General features: G+C 31.6%; 2 non-coding genes across 2 annotated transcripts; one reads left to right on the top strand and one right to left on the bottom strand.

Moving 5' to 3' along the window:
- Positions 1-5,797: 5,797 nt before the first annotated feature.
- On the bottom strand, positions 5,798-5,879 carry TRNAS-AGA (transfer RNA serine (anticodon AGA)). The gene has a single exon. It is a non-coding gene; the product is annotated as a tRNA-Ser (tRNA).
- Positions 5,880-9,865: 3,986 nt separating this feature from the next.
- TRNAS-AGA (transfer RNA serine (anticodon AGA)) lies at positions 9,866-9,947 on the top strand. The gene has a single exon. It is a non-coding gene; the product is annotated as a tRNA-Ser (tRNA).
- Positions 9,948-23,826: the final 13,879 nt, after the last annotated feature.

Genomic DNA, 23,826 nt, shown 5'->3' with positions numbered 1-23,826 from the left:
TTAATGGTGGTGTAAGGAATCAAACTTGTGTCTCTCACAAGCACTCTACCATATGAGCTACATCTCATCACTTATTGTTAAATATTTTATTTCTGCATTATATCTTAATTATAACATTATTAAAATTGATTTATAACAAATTCTTTTACAATATCTTATTTATTTAAGTATATACAAACTGTTTTTCAGGATACTATTAAATTTATAAAAATAAATTACCAATTTCATATAATTTTATTTTAAAATTAAAAATTAAAATATATTAATGCTTTTTTTTTTCTTTTTCAATAATAAAGTTATTTATATATGGAATAGAAATTATGATATCATGTGCAATGGCCATCTTAATAAAGACAAATAAATAAGCTACAATAGTTTTTTGAACATCTATCTAAAGTAATTTTTTCTCTTCTCATCTATATATCTATTAAATATCTATATTTATATTTATACTATATATAAAAGGTTAGATATAGAAAACTTTTTGTGCCAATTTTATCCTTTCATTGTAAATCTTTCTATTGTTTACTTTGGTGGTAATTTGGTCAATTCAATAATTTTCCTACACATATTATTTCAAAGTAATTACAACCCATGATGGTAGTGACTTAAGGACCGTTTGGATAAATTTAAGAAAAAAAAATGTTTTTCACAAGACTCATTTTCATTTAAAACATTTTTTTTTATCAAAACTGTTTAAAATACACTCCAAAAACTATTTCGAGTGATTGTCAACACTCCAATTTTTTCTAAAATGACTTATTTTTTAAATCAAATACTTGAAAATATATTCTAAACACACACTTAATCTCATTGAATATGATATTGTTTAATTTAATGGAGGGTAGTGGTTTAAATTAAATATTCATAATGGTGGTCTTAGAAAAATATAATCACACATATTCTTTTATCAGCCATGAACGATTATCAATAATAAATATAAATGATAAAATAAAATGTTAGAATGTATAAAAAATTTTAACTACAACATTCTTTAATTATTATTCATAATTGAACTTTAGAAGTTATAAAATTCCAAAGTTTTTGTTGCTCAAATTCTATGAGCATTTTATTCACCATTTTCTTCACCAACATTTGGAGTTTCATCATTTCCTTATTCTTTATGTTATCTTTGCTCTTAAAGCCTATCCAATCTTCAAACATCTCAAGATATTGGTGGTATATTAAAATTTTCACGGGACTACATATATATTTTGATGGTATATTAAGGTTGCAAGGGATGCATCATGCACGTGTGAATCTATATCTCGGATTCAAAGCTTATAGCGTTACAACTCCACTTTTGATGAAGTTAAATATAATTGAGTTTGTTTATAAATATTTATAAGTTTAGCACATTTAGAATCGTTGATTTTTTCTATTCCTTTATAATTTCGTATAATTTTAAATGTAAAATATTCGTTCAGAAATAAAAGATTATTCATGTTTCTTTTGTTGAGAAAAACAAAAGATAGGTAACTTAAATACCTGATAAAGTTTTTAATTAATTAATTAATTACCAATAATTAATTATAATTTAATCGTCAAGTATACATAAAAAAAATTAATCACACTTTTTGAAAGGGTCTAAAGAGTTGGGATGTAAAGAGATTTCTCATTTCGTTCTTAATAGGTTATAATAATTAGGGTAATCTATATACATATAAATTGGGCAAAAAAGGAAAAAAAGGAGAATTTTTATGTTCCCTTTTTGCCCTATCATTTTTTTTTATTGACCACATTTTGTCCTTATATATATCCCTTTATTTCAAACCGTTTTTAATTTAACAGGACACCTCATCAGTAAATAGACGTATCTCATAAATGATCATAATATAAGGAGGAGCCTATTGGAAGAGAAATAAGATCCACTTCAAATATCTCCCACCTTAAGTCTAGAAATTTCTAGAAAGAAATATGAAGAAACTCAAGACAGCTCTTCAGATCCTCTTCAAATTTGAAGTAGATTCTATTTAGTTCTTAAGGTTTCAAGAAATACACTTTTGTCCCTCCGATTTGTAAAATAGTTCTAAATGATCCCTAATTTGATTGTTAAATGTTGACATGGATGAAATGGAAAGTCTAATTGGTAAAATTTTATTTTAGTTGGAAAAATAATTGAAAATTAAAATGGTTTAAAATATTAAAATATTCCAAAAAAACCCTAAAGAAAAGATCATCGTTCTATTTTATTACCTGTTAACAAAAATTTCATCCATGAATTAAAGCAACATCCTCAATATTTATGTGGTTTTAATGATTTTTTTGTCTTTTTTTTTTTAATTTGATTAAGAAACTCTTCAGTGTATTCAAATTCTAAATTTAAATGAATGGCTAATAATTTAAAAAGAAAAGAAAAGAAAAAGAAAATACAAAATCCAAACCACTTTTAATCAAGGGGAGATAGAGTTTAGAAGATGGATTAATCTTAAGGTAAAAACTTGAGCAAAAGAAATAAAAGAAAACACAGAAACGGATGAAAGAAGAAATCGCAAAAGAAAAAAAAATGATTTAGGACTTTTTGTAATATTTTTATATTTTAAACCATTTTAATTTTAAATTATTTACCAACTAATCAAATAATTTGATCGAGGAAGATTTTTCATCCCATCCATGTCAATATTTAACGGTCTAACCGACCTTCCATTAGTTTAAAGTTAAATCAGGGATCAGCTAAAATTATTTTGCGGACTTGAGGGATTAAAACATATCTTTTGAAACCTCAGGGACCAGATATACATTAACCTCAAATTCGAGGGACCAAAATTGCATTTTGTCTTTAGTTTTTTTTTTTTTTTTTTCCCTAAGGGACTTTATTTGTTGTCTTAATTCAAAGATTTAAATTGATAAAAAGTTTAAGTTTTTTGGGGGAAGACATGCTTGGATAGTTATCTTCAATTATTTGCGGATTAAATACTCAAATTTACTGTATTACGTTTTATATCTATAAAACTATTATTTCAACTTATACATGTGCATTTCATTTTCAAAGTTATGAAATATGTGTAAAACATATTGTTCCAACGAGTTTTAGTTTAAATGTCTTTATTTTAGTAATAAGTTCTCATCATTAACATTGTTATTTAAAATGTTGATGAGATATGCTCTTCTTAAAAAATTAAGGTCGATGTGATAAGTTAGATAAACTTAACGTTGATTTAACACCATCTAATTTAAGAAAAACATGATTAACGGGGTTAAAATTCGAATGAACTAGTCAAGTGTCATTTAAATAAATGAATTCCTTTATTTACATGTTTTTGTAAAAAGCATGAAATCAATAACATTTTTATAGGACTCACAAACTAACATCGGTTTGATAATCATGGTATTTTTTTTTTTTTTTAAATAAAAACCATATAAGTTTGATACCTGTGCTTTGTTTTATGTACTTGAAAAACCAAAAAATCATACACTTGTTTTAAGATGTGAATGTTGTACTTTTAAAACCATTTTATATAGTTTTTGAATTTTCTTTAGAAATTTTAAAAAATATTTTTAAAATTAAAAAAACAGAAAAATGAATTAGCTATCAAATAAAGCTGTTTTGAAAAAAAACAAAAAAACAAAACAAAAAAGTTAAAACAAAAAAATGAAAAAAATTACCCAAAAAAAACCCTATAATTATTCCAATTTAATATTTCTATCCACATGTATATATTAAATTTTTTCACATAAGTTAAAACCAACCTCAAATGCATTGCTTATTGCTAGGCATAATTGATGTTTATTCTTTCTTTGTTTGTATTTTTCTCTATAGTATTTTTCCTTTTATGTATTTTTTCTTTTTTAGTTTTTTTTTTGTTAAATTTATTGGTGTCTAATTATTTACCTTTGTGTTTTAGTGTGAAAAAGTTGATTATTCAATATAATATACAAATATATCAGAGCCCTAAAATCCTATTTTTCAACTCTGCTTCTGTTCGATCTCTGCTTTTGTCGATCCACCATCGGCGGAGGAAGATCCAGATTTGGTTCACTTGCTTAGTTGATTCTGCGTTCTTTTTTATCAGTTTCAACCTCTATTATATTTTCTGATCTTCCAGCATCTCTGTTTTATTTTCAAATAAGCAGTTCGTGGTTTCTATTTTAGGTCTCCCTACGAGGATCTTAGTCTTCAACCTAGAAGTTCTCTATGCTTTAGTTCTTCATGAGTTATGTCTCTAGCCTAGAAGTAATATGTGTTTTAGTTTTTCGTAGGTTTTGTTTCCAACCTAGAAATTCACTGTGTTTTAGTTCTTCACGGGTTCTGTCTCCAATCTAGATCTATTGTGATTTGATTCAAAATTCTAATAAGTATCTATCGTCAGCTTCAGTCGGTCACTTCACAAACTCAAACTGTTTACATTGCCTTGAGTTTGAAGAAGGGTGTTAGCATAATTTATTTTTATTCTTTCTTAGTTTATGTATACTTTCCTTTATAGTATTTTCCCTTTTATGCATTTGTTGTTTCTTGTTTTCTTTCTTTTGTTGAGTTTAATTTGTTGGTATCTATTTATTTGTTTTTGTTTTATATTCTAACGAAGTTAATTATTCAATATGATATACAAAATTATCAATTATTACATCAGTAGAAGGATTCAACAAATGAGTTAAATGGAAATATGGAAGCACCCAAAACACTTTTGATTGAACATGCAAAGAATGATTCCAAAGTAGAATATTAACACGTTAAACGAGATTTACAATTGTGAATAATTGATGATGTCAAGAAAATAACAAAATATGCTAATAATGGTATATTTTTCTTCATTTATATTTCTTGTTCTTCTTTTTAGTACAATAACGGTTCAACTTCAAATCGTAAATTTTTAGTCACTAACACATATTACATGTCAATAGAACTAATTATATTCATTTGAACTTTTTAACATTCATATTAATTTTTTATTTTAACATTTTGAGTTAGATACACTTTTCGTCCTTGATTTTTTTTTTTAATTTAATTGTGAGATTTGAGAAATAGTTCTAAATGGTTTTTTTTATTATGTGAGTAGACAAACAGAACCTAATTGGCAATAAAGTTAGCAACTACGTATTGCTAAGTTGGCAAAATAATTAATTAATTTAAAATTAATTTATTTTGAGGTGACTTCTTTTTTCTCCTTTCATCTTCCATATTCTCTTGATCTTCTTCCTTTCATCCATCAAAATATTAACCCCCAATTTCTATTACATCTTTCAACTTGCTCTTTTATTTTCCTTTCCATCAAAATTTCACATGAAAATTTCTTTAGTCATTTATTCATATAAATTTTCATTTTTATAGAATACTGTATCGTTTCTATTTTAATGTCGATTGTTGTATCGTGGATAATCTCATTACTTGAAAAATAAAATTATCGTGACCTCGATGCTAAATCGTCAAAGTCGATTGCTCTCCAAGGTTAACACAACTCCTGATCTTTAACGTACACTCGTCGGAGAACGGATTGAAATTTACTTAGAAAATAGTAGATCTAGAGAGAAAAATATGAGGAAGAATAATGGGGCAATTCTTCCTCGTTTGTTTTACGCCTTACAGCCTTGCTTCCCATTGTAATTGCCATTGTAGCACGTGTGTGGCCCAGCCCATAAGGGCCATGCGGACTTGACGTCATCCCCACCTTCCTCCAGTATATCACTGGCAGTCCCTCGTGAGTGCGGCACGCACCAAAAACTAAGAACCTTTTTAAACAAAAATAATTGAAAAATAGTTATGGCATTCTATTATCAAAGAAGGAAAGTAAAAAAGTTAAAAACAAAAAACAAAAAACAAAAGTGAAAAGGAAAAAAAATGGGAAAAGAAAAATGAAAACGTGAGCGGCAGGATTCGAACCTGCGCGGGCAGAGCCCACATGATTTCTAGTCATGCCCGATAACCACTCCGGCACGCCCACATTCTGTTGCTAAGCAAAGTTAAACAAGTTAATTTACAATTATATAAATTCAATGACATTTTTTTTTATTTATTTGAAATTTATGCTTGTTTTTTCTTAAAATTCATTTTGTCTTTATTTTCATGGTTTCTAATTTAACAGTTAAATTATTAGCTAAATTCCAAAAATAAAACAAGCTCTTCAAAGCTATGTATATTCCTTTAATTTCCAAGATTTGGATTTTATTTTTTGGAAAGTGTTTTTAGAAACATTCACAAAAAAGTAGATAAAAAAATAAATGGATCAATAGATGGAAATACTGTTTATAAGTTTAGTTTTCAAAAAACATAAATAAAAAACTAAAATTATCAAATAAGGTCTAGTATTTGTTTTTAGTTTTTGGAAATTAAGCTTATAACACCACTTATATCAATTGATATTTTTGTTTTGTTATTTACTTTTTAAGACATTTTTTAAAATTCAAGCCAAATTCACGACAAGACTTCTCTTTATTGGTTTATATGTTTTGTTGTCTATATTTTAAGAGTGGTTTCAAAATTCAAGCTAAGTTTTGAAAAGTAAACAAGGAAAACCTCATTTAATAACCATTATTATTTTTTATTTTTTGGTTTTAGCAAATTAAAGGGGTGTTTGGCAGATGAGTTAGTTATTATAGTTAGTGGTTATCATATTTTGTGGGTATAATAGCTTGTAGGTTAATAAATAGTCTGTGTTTGAGGCACATATTACTTTAGTCCGTGTAAGAAGTAATAAATACTATAATAAAGAGGGAAAGAGAGGATGAGTAGATAGTAAATGCTATAGAAATTTGAAATAGTAACATTGTAGTTAATAATAGTTGAAAACACCAATTATTATAATTGGAGTTCCATATAGGATCGATATGACAACCTATAGGGGTGACTACGGTTTATTTAAACTAATGTAAATTTATACTAATATGGACACAAATAAACAAATTAATAAACTTTTTGCTAATAAGTAATTTAAATAATTAATTCATGCAAATAAATTCAAGTATCCAATTTAATTTTCATAATAAGATTGGTAATATAAATATGTTAAAGACAAATTCAACCTACCTAAATAGACAAATGTTGAGCAATTAATTTCAAGGATAAATTATAGCAATTAATTTCATGAAAATAAAATTAATAATAAATTAATTACAAAATTAAATGGGAGAAAGATAGAGAAATTGACACCGAGAATTTTATAGTGGTTTGGTACAATCGGCCTACATCCACTTCCCAAGTTTCTCTTGGATATATCACTACAAACTTGACTCTTTCCACAGAGTCAAATTGTACAACGTTCTTTTTGCAGGCGCAAGAACAAAACCAATTCTTTCAACAGTTGAGGATCAAACCGTTATAACGACTTTTTTTCGGGATCAAGAAAAACCCTTACAATAATTTGAAAAAATAAATAGCACACTCGACAAACTCTCTAAAGGATTGGATTTATAAATTTAGCACTCAATGAATCAATTCTCACAACATGAAATACATTTCTCAAGAAGAAGATGAAAAGAAGAAAATTGAAGCTTGACTTAATGAGTCATGGGTGATTGAAAATAATAAAAATTATTGTTATATTTTTTTTAGAATAAGATGAGTTTAAATAGAGAGGAAAAATTGTTGAAAACAACATTTAATTTGGACTATTGGATCTTGAAAAAGAAAAATCAATGGTGGAGATTTTGAATGCAACTGACTGTTACACACACAAAAAAAAAAAAAAAAATTTAGAATAATTTCTTTTAAACCCCAACAAAAGCAATGTCCACCATGTGTCCAACACTAGTTGTTAAACATAAACATAAAATAATATTAAATTATTTTTTTAAAATTCATTTTCTTTTTAAAAATCAATCAAAAATCAAAAGTCCATCATATGTCATTCCTCCCATGCTCCAAGTGGCACCTTTCAATTGGTCACTTTGATGAAAAAAATCTGTCATTTCATGAGTTAGAGATTTTTTCATTAAGCTTGTTTCGGCCATATCTTCTTCATTTGAGCTTCGATTTGATTGATTCAAATTGTATTGAATTTGTTGTCCTGAGTTCTACGTAATAGATACTTCAAAACACTAAACTTTTTACTGAATAAGATCATGTTTATTATCATCAAAATATTAGTTAATTATTTAATTAAAATTAACTAATTTGAGATTAAGGGCCAAAAAGCCAACATTCTCCACCTTTTTATGATGACAAACAACTCAAGAAAAATGGACTCTAAAGTAGTGTGTGATATAAAATATGAACATGAATCATAATCAACACACATACATAACTTCAATTAACTTGAAAACAATGAACATTTCATTTAACTACATGCTTTCGTTTTTCTTTATACTCCTCCTCCTTTTGGAATCAATAAAAAAAAGGACAATTATGAAAAATAACAAAAAGACATGAAAGCTTCTCCTAAAATCATGAACACATGCTTAGTATTTCTTCTCCTATCAAGATGCCTTCTAAAAAATAAGCAACAGCATTGTAAATTCAAGAGGCATTATATAAAAGAATGAACCAAGTTCACAAATTTCTCTCCCTTTTAAAATCAATTGAGGGTAGAAATATTAAATAAAATTTTATTCCAAAGTCAATTACTCCGCCTAAAAGGATAAACAATATGCATAAGAGAGATATACAACAACAAATGAATAAGGGAATCAATTTCATTCAGACATGAAATTCATATATAAATGTATGTAAATCCCCATAAAATCAAGCTTCTTTTTCTAATATGAAATATCAATAAGAATCAATGAGATAAAATCATTCAAATAAAATTCAAACAATAGAGATACCAAAATATCAAATATTAGAAAATAAACATCAATTGTTGACAACTAAGTAATGATACCAAATAATAGCAAAGTCACATAAGCACGATATCAACATGACCAAATTTAGCGAACATGCTAATGGGGATCAAGAAAGTGAATCAATTCTATAAATACTCCCCTATGAGAAAGACTTTAACAACTCTTTCATACAACATGCTCGATGATCAATTCTTCTCAACAAAAGACAAACAACATAGTCTAAAATAAGTTTCATTTAACAATATAGTCCTAGAATATGTGTAATCCATACTCAAAAAGTATTTAATAAAACTCTAATAAATTATAATCAAAGGACAAACAACATATCTTAGTCAACAAAATAATGATAATCTTTTACGAGACTAAATATTATTTACTTCATATCTAGCAAGAAAATTACATCTAAATAATCAAAAAGCCATATAATAAGCAAAATAGATCCATGCCAAAATAGATATACAAAGATTTCTCATGGCATTAAAACAAATAACGATGCAAAAAATCAAATACAAACTTTTTAAACTCCTTCAAGATATATGATTTCTATAAACTATAGCAATATTGTAACTATTTCAATATATAATTTAAAAAACAAATGTTACCAAATATGCAAATTTTTCTTTCTTAGATTCAAGCAAAGACATATTAGTTGCTCCAATTTAAATTAGAAGCAACAATTGCTTCTTGAATCACACCTACAAATTTCAACCAAAAGATTTGATACCCATTTCTTGGGGCCTTCATTGTTACTGAGTAAAGATTTCGAAACCCATTTAATTTAATTCCAACATTCTAGGATTCATTATTGGAAAATAATAGTATCAATTTTATGAACAATTTTACCACAAGAATAACATATAACTAATTAGAAATCCTCTTTTGAAGTTTTTGTTTAATCATACTTTTATAACTCAAATTAAATGTAATTAGATTGCTTATTAATTCTGTTTGCTTCCGTTACATGCTAATAGATCCTAACAACATGGACACCAAACATGAATAACTACAAGACACATGGACAACATGAATGGTGATATGTGACCTACACTAAACAATGGACATCTATTTTCTATTATAATATTCATAATTAAAAAAAAAATATTTTAATTATTTTTAATTAATTGCTTTAAATTTAGTTTTGCAACAGGAAGTGGGCGTGCCGGAGTGGTTATCGGGCATGACTAGAAATCATGTGGGCTTTGCCCGCGCAGGTTCGAATCCTGCCGCTCACGTTTTCTTTTTTCTCTTTTTATATTATTTTTCCTTTTCACTTTTTTTTTTCCTTTCCTTTTTTACTTTCTTTCTTTGATAATAGAATGCCATAACTATTTTTCAATTATTTTTCGTTAGTTTTTTTATAAAAGAAACAAAGAGGATTTAATCTATTCTTCTTCCTTATGTTTAACTCTAGATCTACTATTTTTCGAGTAGATTTCAACCCGTTTTTCGATGAGTGCACGTTAAAGATCGGAAGTTGTGTTAACCTTGGAGAGTAATCGACTTTGACGATTTAGCACCGAGGTCACGTCGATCTTATTTTTAAAGTAATGGATTTATCCACAACATAACTATCAACATTAAAATAGAGACGAAATAGTACTCCATAAAAATGAAAATGTATAAATAAATGACTAAAGAAAATTTCATGTGAAATTTTGATGGAAAGGAAAATAAAAGAGCAAGTTGAAAGAGGTAATAGAAATTGGGGGTTAATAATTTGATGGACGAAAGGAAGAAGATCAAGAGAACAGGAAAGATGAAAGGAGAAAAAAGAAGTCACCTTAAAATAAATTAATTTTAAATTAATTAATTAATTGACCAATGCAACAATACATCATTGCTAATTTTATTGTCCATTGGGTTCTGTTAATCTACTCACATAATCAAAGAACCATTTAGAACTATTTCTCAAATCTCACAATTAATTTTTTTAAAAAAATTCAAAGACAAAAATATATCTAACTCGAAATATTGAAAGATGATGAATAAAATAAAAGAAACAATTAATATGAATGTTAAAATGTCCAAATAAAGGTAGAGATCGACGAAGATAGAGATAAGACAGAAGCAGAAGTTGAAAAATAGAACTTAAGACTTTGATAAATTTATATATTATATTGAATAATTAACTTCATCACAGTAGAACACAAAGGCAAATAAATAGACACCAACAAATTAAAAAAAAAAAAAAATTAAAAAATACTATAAAAAAAATACAAACGAGGAAAGAATAAACATCAATTATGCTAGCAATAACTAAGGCATTTGAGGTTCGTTTTAACTTATGTGACAAAAGTTAATATATGCATGTGGATAGAGATATTAAATTGGAATAATTAGGGGGTTTTTTGGGGTAATTTTTTTTTTTACTTTTTTGTTTTGTTTTGTTTTGTTTTGTTTTGTTTTGTTTTTGTATGTTTTTTTTTTGTTTTTGTTTTTACAAAACAGCTTTATTGGATAGCTAATTCATTTTTCTGTTTTTTAAATTTTAAAAATATATATTTTTTAATTTCTAAAGAAAATTCAAAAACTATATAAAATGGTTTTAAAAGTACAACTTTCACATTTGTCTGTTTTTTGGTTTTTGCCATACCCATACTACAATTAGTATTAGAGAAAAGAGCTACCTACGTAAATCATTTTTCAAATATTATTTTGATATTTAAAGTATCTTATTATTATTTTAAAAAATTAATTGAAAAGTTTAATTGCTAAAACTATGACAACTTTATATGGTGATTCTATTGATAGACCCACATTTTTTTTTATGGAAATATGTATGGAAAAATAGAATGAAAATGTTTATGCTTGCTATGGATTTAACATTGTATATATTTGTGAGCATGATTTGTCAAAATTGCAATTGAATAAGGAGTTGCATACTTTTAATGTCAAAGCTATAAATATCATATACTGTGCATTGGATAGAAAAATATGTAATACAATTTTACATTTTGATTATGCATGACATTTGGAATTTTCTTGATTATAGGTACAGTGTAGAAAATTCTCATTGTACTACTAATGATTTATTTGATGTATAGGAGAATTATAATTCTTAAAGTCAAGGAAAATTCCATAAAGTAGAGAAAGAAAAATATGATGGATCCTTGTTGTGCTTAATGATTCATTCGAAAAATAATTGTGGTGATGAAAATGACAAAAATGAGGTAAATAAGGAATCCCCTTCTTATGATGAATTGTATGAGACTATTGATGATATTCAATTAGATTTAGAAAAAAGTTAACTCTAAATATATGAAATTATCAAAAAAGTTGAGAATGAATCTTTGATAGATGAAAATTTTTATTTAAAGAATAGGACTCTTAACACATTGTTTCATAATTCTTGTAGTGATCAGAAAATTGACTTGAATAATAAAATTACTTTTCTTGAAAAAGAGAATGATGAATTTAGATCTTTATCATGTAATTTGAAAGTCGAAGTGAATATCTTGAGACATGAAAATGAAAAACTTAGGTCTTTCTCTTTGGAATTAAGTGATGAAATTGCTAGTTTGCAAAATAAAATTGTTGAGTTGGAAACTAGTAATACTTCTTTAGAAAAAGAAAAAAAATCTCTTTTGTGGACAAAATTACATTTCTTGAATGTAATGTTGATGAGAAAAATAATCTTTTGCATATGCTTAAAGAAAGATTTTTTTGCTACAAAGAAGCTTGAAATTGCAAAAGAATCTATTAAGAAATTGACTATTGGTGCACAAAGTCTAGATAAGATTATTGACATAGGTAAACCTTATTTGTCTCAAGATATCTTGTCTAATGTATCTAATTTATTGAAGCTAAATTTGTGCTAAAGCATGAAAAAGTTAAATATATTCATGAAAATTCAAAGTGTGTGCATAAACAAAATCATGTTAAACCAAAATATGCTCATAATGTGAATTTTATGTCTAAGCATAATATGAATCAATAAGCTTCTACTTATATTTAATTTATTGAAGAGTGTGTGCATAAACAAATTAAAGCCTCTAATTATATCTAATTTATTGAAGAGTGTTTCTAAACTACATACCTTTGATGAATTCTCCCAATTTCAAGCTGTTCTTCATGTAGTTTCCGCTCCAATTCAACAATAAACCACCAAGAAACCTTTTCTATTATTCTTAATTTTGAATTTGAGTGGTGGAACTCAGATTGGAGTGAATTTGTGAAGGAAAAAGTGGGTTTTTAGATAATGAACAAGCTTTATGTAGGAAACCTATTTCTAGCAGCCGGCCTCTCGTTCCTTGGCCAAATTGGAATAAATTTATCCACTTTTTTCATGCAAGCATTGAAAGAGACATCTCAAGGCCACCTCAATTGTGTGAAAAAGTGGGAAGATCCCACTCAAATCTAATTTCCAATTTTGCATATTTAAATTCAAATTTTAATTAATTAAAAAATTAACTAAAATTTGACTTAATTAATTCATAATTAATTAAATTTAAAACATTAAAATTCAATTTCTCAAATTGAATTGAAATTAATTTGTTTTTTTAATTAATTAAACATATTTAATTATTTATATAACAATTCAATATCAAAATATTAAATTGATCACACACTTAATTTTAAACATGAATCCTATTCATGTAATATGTAAATCAATATTTAAATATTATAAACTCTCCAATTTTGTTTAATTTCGATAAATTAAACGTTTAATTATATCAAATATAATTATATAAATCCTAATTTGATTTTGGACTTATTCAAATTGAAACTCCAATTTCAATTTGAACAATTCAAATTGATATCGTTCCAAATTCACTAAATTTATTAATTCAAGGTGTTTATGTTTTACAAGCTAGTACAAGGACTTTATAGACCTACTGATCATGAACTCCAACGATTTAAGATTAATTGGCTAAAACTCTTTCGACCAAATTAATCAATATTCATTAACTATCAAGTCACACCACTATAGCTCGATAGTTGAACTCTCCTCACTGTAGATATATTTGTGTCTACTTGATTTAACCATAATCAGTAAGTCGACCGTTCACAGGTTGTTTGTAATAACGGTTGGGTCAATATGTTGTTTTACCCCGATATTACATCTTGCTCCTTAAGTTCTACTGATCCTCTAATGAACAATTGGTTTGTGATTCAATCACTAAACCGAATCCCTCTCTGACCAATGAGAGGGTGAGGCCCTTGTTCAAGACCTATATTCAGTAATTAAGATAATAACCTTTCTTCTATCCCTAAATTGGGTAGGCGTGAATTTCTTATTGCACCCTATGTCCCCCAGCTATCTACCTGGTCTTACCCCTGAAATGGGAGGTTTATTATACCGGCACTGTTGAGCCAACCCTAACCTATGCAATAAGGATAATCCCAAATAAACAGGAGTTCATAGTTAGCTCAGGATTAAGATCGAGTTACTTAGGCCATCTAAGCGAAATAGTCAGTCTTAAATCGTAAACAACGATATAAAGTAAGAGTAACTTATTTTTCGTTTCGATCTTACGTAAACTCATTGCATAGGTGATAACTAGTAACAATACAAGTTATTTGTACCACATTCTTAAAATATGCGATAATAAATAGGAAGAAAATGTGCCGGTCATGGATAAATTGGTATTAAAAAGTAAATTTTTATAAAGATATCACAAACACACCCACTGACCGCATTTTATGGGCAAAAGAATGTCAAAGTCTATGTTTTATAGGAAAAATAGAAATCATCGCATGTGACAATCCTTCAAGGAAAGATGCGAACAACGCATGCCTCGGGATTTCTGAAATCGTACAGCAGATACTCTGACGTACATCCTGATCGTTGACCATGATGTAGCGTTGGCATTCTCACCTACCTTGACAAATGATAGCAACCAATTAGAGTGGGATTATCAAGGCAGACAAGCACATGGCTCTATAAATAGAGCCTCAGCACAACAAAGTGACATATAGCGAGCAAGATCAGAAAGCCTAACTTTTGCAGGGAACCTTCTATTCCACAACTTTAAATCCCCATATAGAAGGCCACCGGAGAATTTACTTGAGAAGGAAGTTCACCAATCCACTCCACGAGTCACACCACGCCGGCAGTTACTATTATTATAAATAAATATGATAACCAACTTACCATATCATATTTATAACCTATAGTTTTAATATTTCATCTCATAAAACATATAAACCATAGTTCTTTTTCTATTTCATGGTACTTAATGTAAATCTCATTTACATTAATCCTCCACTTTATGTAATACATCACATCGATCATATCATATATAATCGAATTTCCTTTTTTCAATTTGAACATTTCAAATCAACACCAAGAACTGATTCTCAACTTGAATCCATTGAGCTGCCAAGGGGACCTTATGAACCTATAACTTGAAACTCCAACAATACGTGAATAACTGACTAAAATCTTTAGTCACGGGATCCACCATCCGTTAACTGCCAAACACTCCACTAAAGATCAACAGCTGCACTCTCCTTACTACAGATATATTATATGTTTATTCAACCAAATAACAGTGCGATAACTCTTCACAAATCGCTCATAAGTACAGCTGGGTCAATAACCGTTATACCCCTGTAGTTACATCTAACTCTTTAAGTACCACTGATCCCTCTAATGATTATAAATCATAGTCCTACTATGACTGAGTCTTCTCTTCCAAAGAGAAGCTGTGGCCACTATGTTAAGATATGGAATCAGCCTTTAAGGGAGCCATCTATCTACTTACCCCTGCTTTGGGGAAGGAGTAAATTCCATCTTCTATAACTGAGTTCCCAGCTCTCAAATCAGACAAATCTCCAAAATGGTAGGCATGTTGAGTTGGAAAACTGGCCACTCTCACCCATACTAATCAAAGGACCTCCCTCAAAGACAAAAGTTCCCAAAACACTCAGGATTGAGGTCATATCACCTATGGTCGTTTAGGTGAGATGAAAATCTTAAGTATCAACGGCATTATATACAGAGATTAGCATCTCGTGGTTCAGTCTTATACAAACTCTTTGTATAGGACACCCTCGCTTGCATGTCTCCACATGAATGGTCAGGATCTACCATTTGTAGTAGTTCACAGCACTTGCAAACCTCTACAAAGTGGGCTGTATCCATAGTGTCACAAGGATTAGGTATCCCTCCTTAATCCTTATACTACAAACCTATTTAAGTTATCACTTAAGGCATGATCCACTTGTATATCTCATATACATGCTTAAGTTTACATACAATAACCATGGAGCTTTGTTTATTGAATATGAGTAAATGCCAAATAAAATAACTCTTATTTTATTCATAACAATGTGTACAGTTTACAAACTACGAGACTCTGGGAGAATTATGACACCAATCCCAACAATCTCCCACTTGTCTTAATGCCTCGAGAGACTAATGTACAATACATGATAAATTACAAGTACAATATATAATAAACTAGGGCATACTCTATGCCCCAGTATCATCTCCCACTTGCCCTAGACATGATGCCACATTCTCGCAGACCTAGACTCTTCAGGTGAACCTCGAACACTTTAGTTGTGAGAGCCTTTGTAAATGGATCAGCAACGTTGTGCTCCGATGTGATCTTCGTGACTATCACATCATCGCGATGCAAAATCTCCCTGATCAAGTGGTATTTTTATTTTATATGCTTGCCTTGATGATGACTCCGAGGTTCCTTCGAATTTGCCACAGTTCTGCTGTTATCACAATAACGAGTAATCGAAAAATCCATATTTGGAACACTTCCAAATCTGTAAGGAATTCCCTCAACCAAACAACCTTCTTAGTTGCTTCACAAGAAACTACGTATTTGACTTCCATAGTGGAGCCTGCAATGCATCCTTGCTTGATGCTTCACCACACTACAACCCCTCCATTCAGAGTGAACACTGAACCCAATGTCAATTTACGAGAATCTCTATTAGTCTGAAAGTCAGAGTCTGTTTATCCTATAAGGATCAAATCCTTATCTTCACACATGAGCATATAGTCCCTCATTCTCCGAAGATACTTGAGGATCGTCTTGACTGCCGTCTAGTGATCAAATCCTAGATTGGACTGATAACGATTGAAAATCCCTACTGCATAGTAAATGTTGGGTCTGGTACACAACATTGCATACATTAAGCTTCCAACAGCTGAAGCATAGAGAACCCCTCTCATTTCCTTAACCTCTTGAGGTGTATTAGGACATTGATCCTTAGACAAAACGATTCCATGATTGAAGGGTAACAAACCCCTCTTGGAATATTGCATCCTGTACCTGATCAACATTTGATCGATTTATGATGCCTGAGATAAGGCTAACCTCTTGTTCTTACAATCCCGAATGATTTGGATTCCTAGAACATATTGTGCCTCACCCAAATATTTCATTTGGAACTGGGCAGCTAGCCACTTTTTAATGTCAGTCAGAAACCCTACATCATTCCCAATGAGTAGGTTATTATCCATATACAGTACAACTATTGAGCTGTTGATGATCTTCTTGTAAACACAAGGCTCATCAACGTTCTGATCAAAGCCAAACGATTTGATCGTACTGTTAAATCTAATATTCCAAGATCGACACGCTTGTTTCAGCCCATAAAGGGACCTATTAAGGTTGCAAACTCTTTGTTCTTGATTTAGAACTATGAACCCCTCTAGTTGAGCCATATAGATGGTCTTCTCAAGATTACCATTAAGAAAGGCAGTCTTGACGTCCATTTGCCATATCTCATAATCATAAAATGTTGTTATGGACAAGAGTATCTTGATTGAAGTACATAGACTCCATCTCCTGGTTCATGGCCTTAATCCACTCATCCTTGTCAACATCCTTCATTGCTTGCTTAAAAGACAATGGATCATCGACCCCTCAGAAATGACGTTTTGGGCTTCAGTCAAACCCATGTATGGATCCGGTGGGTTCATAACCCTCCCACTTCATCGAGGCAGTCTCAACTCTTGAGTTGGTTGACTAGATGCATCGACCTCAACAACTTTTGTTGATCTGTCAGTCTTTTCAACAACTCTTGTTGAACTCTCAGTAGTCTCAGTCTCACTAGAAATCTCACGTAAAACAAGCTTACTTAGTGGTTTATGATCCCTGATGTGATCTTCTTCCAAGAACATAGCATTTGTAGAAACAAACACTTTGTTCTTACTTGGATCATAGAAGTATCAACCCCTCGTTTCCTTGGGGTAGCCTATAAAGAGGCAAACTTTCGAACGCGGTTCCAACTTCTTCGTGTTAATTACAAGCACGTGGGCCGGACACCCCCAAATCCTGAAGTGGCGTAAACTACCTTTACGGCCTCTCTACAACTCAAAAGGTGTTTCAGAAACACTTTTCGAGGGAACGTTATTCAGAATGTAGCAAGAAATTTCCACTGCGAAACCCCAAAACGAGTCTGGAAGATGAACATAAATCATCATAGACCAAACCATGTGCAACAAGGTTCTGTTTCTCCTTTCTGATACACCATTCTACTGAGGTGTACATGGGGTTGAGAGTTGGGATGTAATTCCATGTTCTATCATATAGTTATGGAATTGGATGTCCATATACTCTCCACCACGATCAAATCGTAGTGTTTTTATCTGCTTACCTAACAAGTTTTCAACTTCAGCCTTATACTCCTTGAACTTGTCAAGGGCTTCAAACTTAAGTTTCATTAGGTAGAGATACCCGTACCTTGAATAATAATCTATGAAAAAGATGAAATATTCCTACCCACCTTGAGCTCTAACACTCATTGGACCAAAGAGGTTTGAATGTATAAGCTCCAAGGCTTGCTTGGCTCTATAACCTTTTCCAGTAAAAGGTTATCTGGTCATCTTGCCTTCGAGGCATGATTCACACACCAGCAAGGAGTTTTCTTCTAAACTCTTTAGAAGTCCACATTTCACTAACTGCTCAATCCTATTGAGGTTGATATGACCTAACCTTAGATGCCAAAGATGGGCATTTTTCTTAGGAGAAACCTTTGGTCTTTTAGCTGTTGTTGCCGTATTGAACATTCCAGTATTAAACAAGGCTTTTATGACTAACGACCTTAGTACATATAAGTTACTTTCCATTGAATCAAAACCAATCTCCATCCCATTCTTGAAAATAAACACTTTACTCTCAGAAAAGGAGACGGTATAACCTTGTTCAATGAGATAAGAAACCGAGATTAAGTTCCTCTTGATATGAGGTACTACGAAAACATTATCCAGTAACAGATAACGTTTCTTGTCCAAAAATAACTTCAACCTACCTATAACAACAGCTGAAACAACCTCACCAATACCGACTCAAAGAGTCAACTCTCCTTGTGGCAACGTTTGCCAGGAACTGAATCATTGGTAAAAGGAACTAACGTGATTAGTAGCACCCGAATCAAGGATTTAGACAGAATCATCATTCTCTACCTAACACGTCTTCAAGACCAATAAATCATATTTACTGTCTTTAGACATCCTCTTCTTTTGGATAGTAGTGGGATTAGTATCAGAACCTAAATAAGCTCCAAGTTCCATTTTAGAGAAAATTTCTCTTCTATGAACTTTAACAGAGTCAGCAACACTTGCTTCCTCTTCTTGGAGTTTAACTTGGGAATGACACTACTGGTTTTTTCATCCATCTCTTTGTGCTCGAAAAGTGAGAACTGACGTTCAAACAAATCTTGCAACGAGTCCATGATCTCACGTGCAATGACTATGTTCTCAACCGTTTTGGCCAAAGCATCAGATATGCTAGCCAATATGTGAAGTCGGGCCAATGAATTAGCCTTCATCCACCCCTCATATGCATTACGAACATTTCACGGTGCATCAAGGGGTTGGGACTTGAGGATATTCCTCAACCATGACAAACTCGAGGTCGTTTACCACGAAATACGTTTTACAAGACTCTTTCCACTGTATGTAATTGGTCAAATTAGAGGCATTAAATGGAAATCAAACATATTGTTGAAAACAAAAACACATTGATCTACGTAAGGTTTTAAGCAAATACTAGTTGAAAAAAAAAAAAACAACATCCAATACAGTTTAGCAAAACTAACATATACCCCGTGAGACATCTAGTTTTGCAATGACGCTTCAAAGGTTTAGGACAAAAGCCACCAAAGGGTGGTCAATTTATCCCTCCTCTGAATTGAGACATTCTCAACGAGCCATTAATACTAGAAAAACTTTTGCTCCTATAACGAGTAGCCATCATTTATTTGGTCAAGAAATCATTAACTTAACAATTTCCTGTAAGTGTGACCCACCATTTTAGGCCCTAGAGTTCCGCCCCAAGTAGCCAATCCAAAGGAAAAAAATTCGATTGGGACAAAAACTAAAGTGGATCTATCCATTTCTGAAGTTCACCTTGATATTGACCAACTACACAAAACCCATCCGAAGAAGCATGCTCCCAGGCGCCATGAGGGAGTATAAAATGATCTCACAGTGTGAACTAATGATAGAGACTGTAGGACGTGTTGACACACGCCCTTCAACCACTTACTATAATCTCTCTCTCCGTTCACCTTGATATTGACTCATGCAAAAACCATCCGAAGGGGGATGCTCCCAGGGCACCACGAGGCCAAGCATGAATCTCACGTCATGAACATTCAGGGAGAAACGTGAGTGGAATCATTGACATATCAAACACATCTCTTCCTCCCACTGAGTATTTTATAACCTAGGGTTTAGTTTACTTAGAAAAAACACGGCTAAGAATTTTAACTAAGTGACTTTTTAGGTATGCCCAAAAGTAAATTTTACCTTAGATAGTTTAACAACTTTTAATCATCATCCATTAAACTCTTTAATAGAGTCTTTGATCAACTGTCGCATGCTTGCAGAAAATCTATCTCATTCACCTTTCCAGGTAGGCTCCCAGGTAGGGGTGTTCCATTTCCTTCAACTTAAGTACCCTAGTCTAGACAGAACCCACCTTAGACAAAAGGTCCATTATAGATAGATTTAATACAATTTTAATCTTTTATGCCAATCAATTTAATCCTATTAAACCGATTTAAAAAGATTAAATTAGGTTGTTAATCCCATTTGAACCTTGAACTTAGGTCTATCTCAATCCAATCTTAAAACCCTTTTAAAACATGAGTTTGCCTAAGTTCGCATGCAACTCTTTCTTATCAATTTTAGTTGTAATTTCTATTATAACACTTATAACAGAAACAACCAAAACAATTCACAACGTAAAGCAAATACATACAAGACATTCATAAAGCTTACAAACAGCCTAAGTGTCATGCTCTATGCATTGTTCATTCATTGCTACTTTTTATATAACTTTTATATAAAACAGCAACGAACCAAGCAAACATGCTTCCAAACACCCTTATACTATAACACTTAAAATATAAAGATGATGCATGAATATTCTTACTGCATGCATAAATATAACTCTTATTTTCATGATGCATGCACATGCTTTCTTGTAATTTCATCATGCCATAATATAATACTTATAATACATGCATGAATAATTGCATAACCTAAGGTGGATTTAAAATCTATATATCATACACCATGCCATATAAATGATGCTTAATTTTATGAAGTGGAAATATGGATGATATGCGTTGATGAAATTGCATTGTACACTCAAGTTTCCTCAGCGGAATCCAAGTGTAAATTCCTCTAAGTTTCCTGGTAAGTCCAGGGTCGAACGCAGGGACTTGTGAAAAAAGATTGCATTGGTAATTTTTATGAAAGCCTTACAGTAACCAAATAAATAAATTGTTGGTTTGTTGTTGATTACAATGATGAAAAATAAACAAATGCGACGGAGTTCGAAAAGAGTTGGTAAACGGGAGATGTGATAAATATGCGGTAAACGGGTTGAGAAAAGTTTCGGCTAACATTTCCTAGGATGCATTCATGCTATGCGATCATGCAACATGCATACAACAGTAAACCACCTGTCGGTGCGAATTCCATGGCTTCTAATGCTAGAACGCATGCGATAGCACTAAGTCTATAGGACCTACACATAAGTCTCTATTCTTATTTATGTGATGACGAAATGACACACACACAAATAAGGCGATCACATAATATCATTCCCATCTCTAGGATGCATGCGATGCAGGTTGATAAACAGAGCTTATGTCTAAGTCTCTATCTCTTGTTTGTGCAGTTCTAATCTTGCTCTCTCGAGTCCATATTCTAACCTAGCTCTCTCGAGTCATTAGGTTCTTTCTTTAGACTCTCTCTCGAGTAGCTCTAAAGGGTATTTGGTACAACATAAAACAAGACAATCACAAGTAATGAACTTCCTAGGTCATGTTAGCTTAGATTTCCTCAACTCATTCGACTAGTTTAGCTACTCATGCGTGCTAAGAGAGTGAATAGATGTAGAAATAGAACTTCCATTGTATAAACATGAAGATGAAGTACAAAATAACAATGCAAGTATAGAATAAAGGGCTTGGAAGCAATCTCTTGCTGCCCAGGCTTTTACATTGATTTCTACTCGTGCTCAAAAGATAATCTCGCTCTCACGGCCTCATAGTCCAATATGATGAAGTCAGCTGGGAGGATAAACTTATCAATGGTTATCAGCACATCCTTCACCTTTCCCTCTAGATGCACCAGAGATCTATCGGCCAGTTGAAGAGTCACTATTGTGGGCACAAGTTGCCCCACGTTCAGCTATCTAAAGATTGACAGAGGCATCAAATTTATGCTGGTTCTAGCTCCCAGGTCACACAGGGATTGCCCGATGTACAGTCCTCCTATGGAGCAAGGAATTGTAAGCTCCTAGGATCACTCATCTTCGGTGGAATTATTGATTTGGAACTTTGCGTTAATGCCACCGTGGCAAATTTTCTAGCTCTCCTCTTCTTAGTTACCATATCCTTCAGAAACATTGCATAGGAAGGAATTTCCTCAATCGCTTCACTGAAAGGAATATTAACATGTAATTGCTTTAACATAGATAGGAAGCGTTGGTACTGTACCTTTTCGTTCTTTTTCTTCCTTAGTCTCTACGAGAAAGGGGGTAATTGCACTTTCACAATTCCCGTCTCAGTTGGCTTTGAGGTTGACCCAACCTCTGGTTCTACTGTTTCTTTTTCTCTTTCTTCTTCTTGTGTCACTGCAATCTCATTTTCAGCCACAATGGAAGCTGTCCGACTAAGTGAGAACTTGTAGAAATATAAGTTATTTATACTGCTTTATTTAGATATTGCAGCCAAAGAGAGAAAAGTTGCATCAATTGTATGAAAATTGGCTAAGAAATGCGAGAAGTATAAATTGTCGTCAATACACCCATTGACACCATTGCGATGGTAGAAAGGAATATTTCAAGTCTGTTTTGCAGGAAATCAAGTCACCGCATGCGTTCATGACTCAAGATAAAAAGAACAACACATCTACGTCACATTGCGCCCATCATCCAGGAATGAATAGATGATCAACGCAATGACGGCGCATGTGATAATCGATCTAGAGCTTAAATTCAACCGCATGCGGTAACCAAAAACAACACCGCATGCGGGCAAATGATCGAAGATGCAAAAGAGCAACGCAAATGGGGAGGATCCAGACACGTGTACAGCTAACCATTATGCATTTCTGACAGGATTGATCGTGTAACAGAAGGAATATTCACTCCACCATTTCCGAAATTTCCATAACAATAAAGTGGGGTCCACACTGCAGAGAGTCAAAGCTGAGCCTATAAATAGCCTCTGAAATTCTATTGGAAAATATACTTGATATGGGCATATTTTGATATTTTTATATTGAGAGAGAGACTGGTCTAAAGAGCTTGATCGGAGAAGATTGAGGAAGATTTAAGAGAAAAGGCCGAGTGGTGAGTCTCAGGGTAAATCCTTTCAATCCCTACCATTGAAGCTCTGTACCAAGGTCACTTCTACCGAACGAGCAAGCCTGAGAGGGAAGCTCTTCTCTACATTCATTCCATTCGCCGGCAAGCAAATCCACCATCCAGATTTGTGTCAAGACGTTGGCACTCTTCTATATCTGTTTCTATCTCTTTCATCAATTGTATTCATCTTCTTAATATCTATCATTCACACCATGTATCAGACGCTAAATGTTAGTATTGAATGTCATGATCATTTTCATCTCCATCTTTCTGTTTATTTTCGTTCCTCCATGAGCCGCTTTCTCCATGATGT

Source organism: Benincasa hispida, chromosome 7, assembly GCF_027475165.1.
Source record: "Benincasa hispida cultivar pf3 chromosome 7, pf3_genome.v1.1, whole genome shotgun sequence".
NCBI lineage: Eukaryota > Viridiplantae > Streptophyta > Magnoliopsida > Cucurbitales > Cucurbitaceae > Benincasa > Benincasa hispida.
The sequence above is the reverse complement of the archived record's forward strand: the minus strand, read 5'-3'. Positions and strand labels throughout refer to the sequence as shown.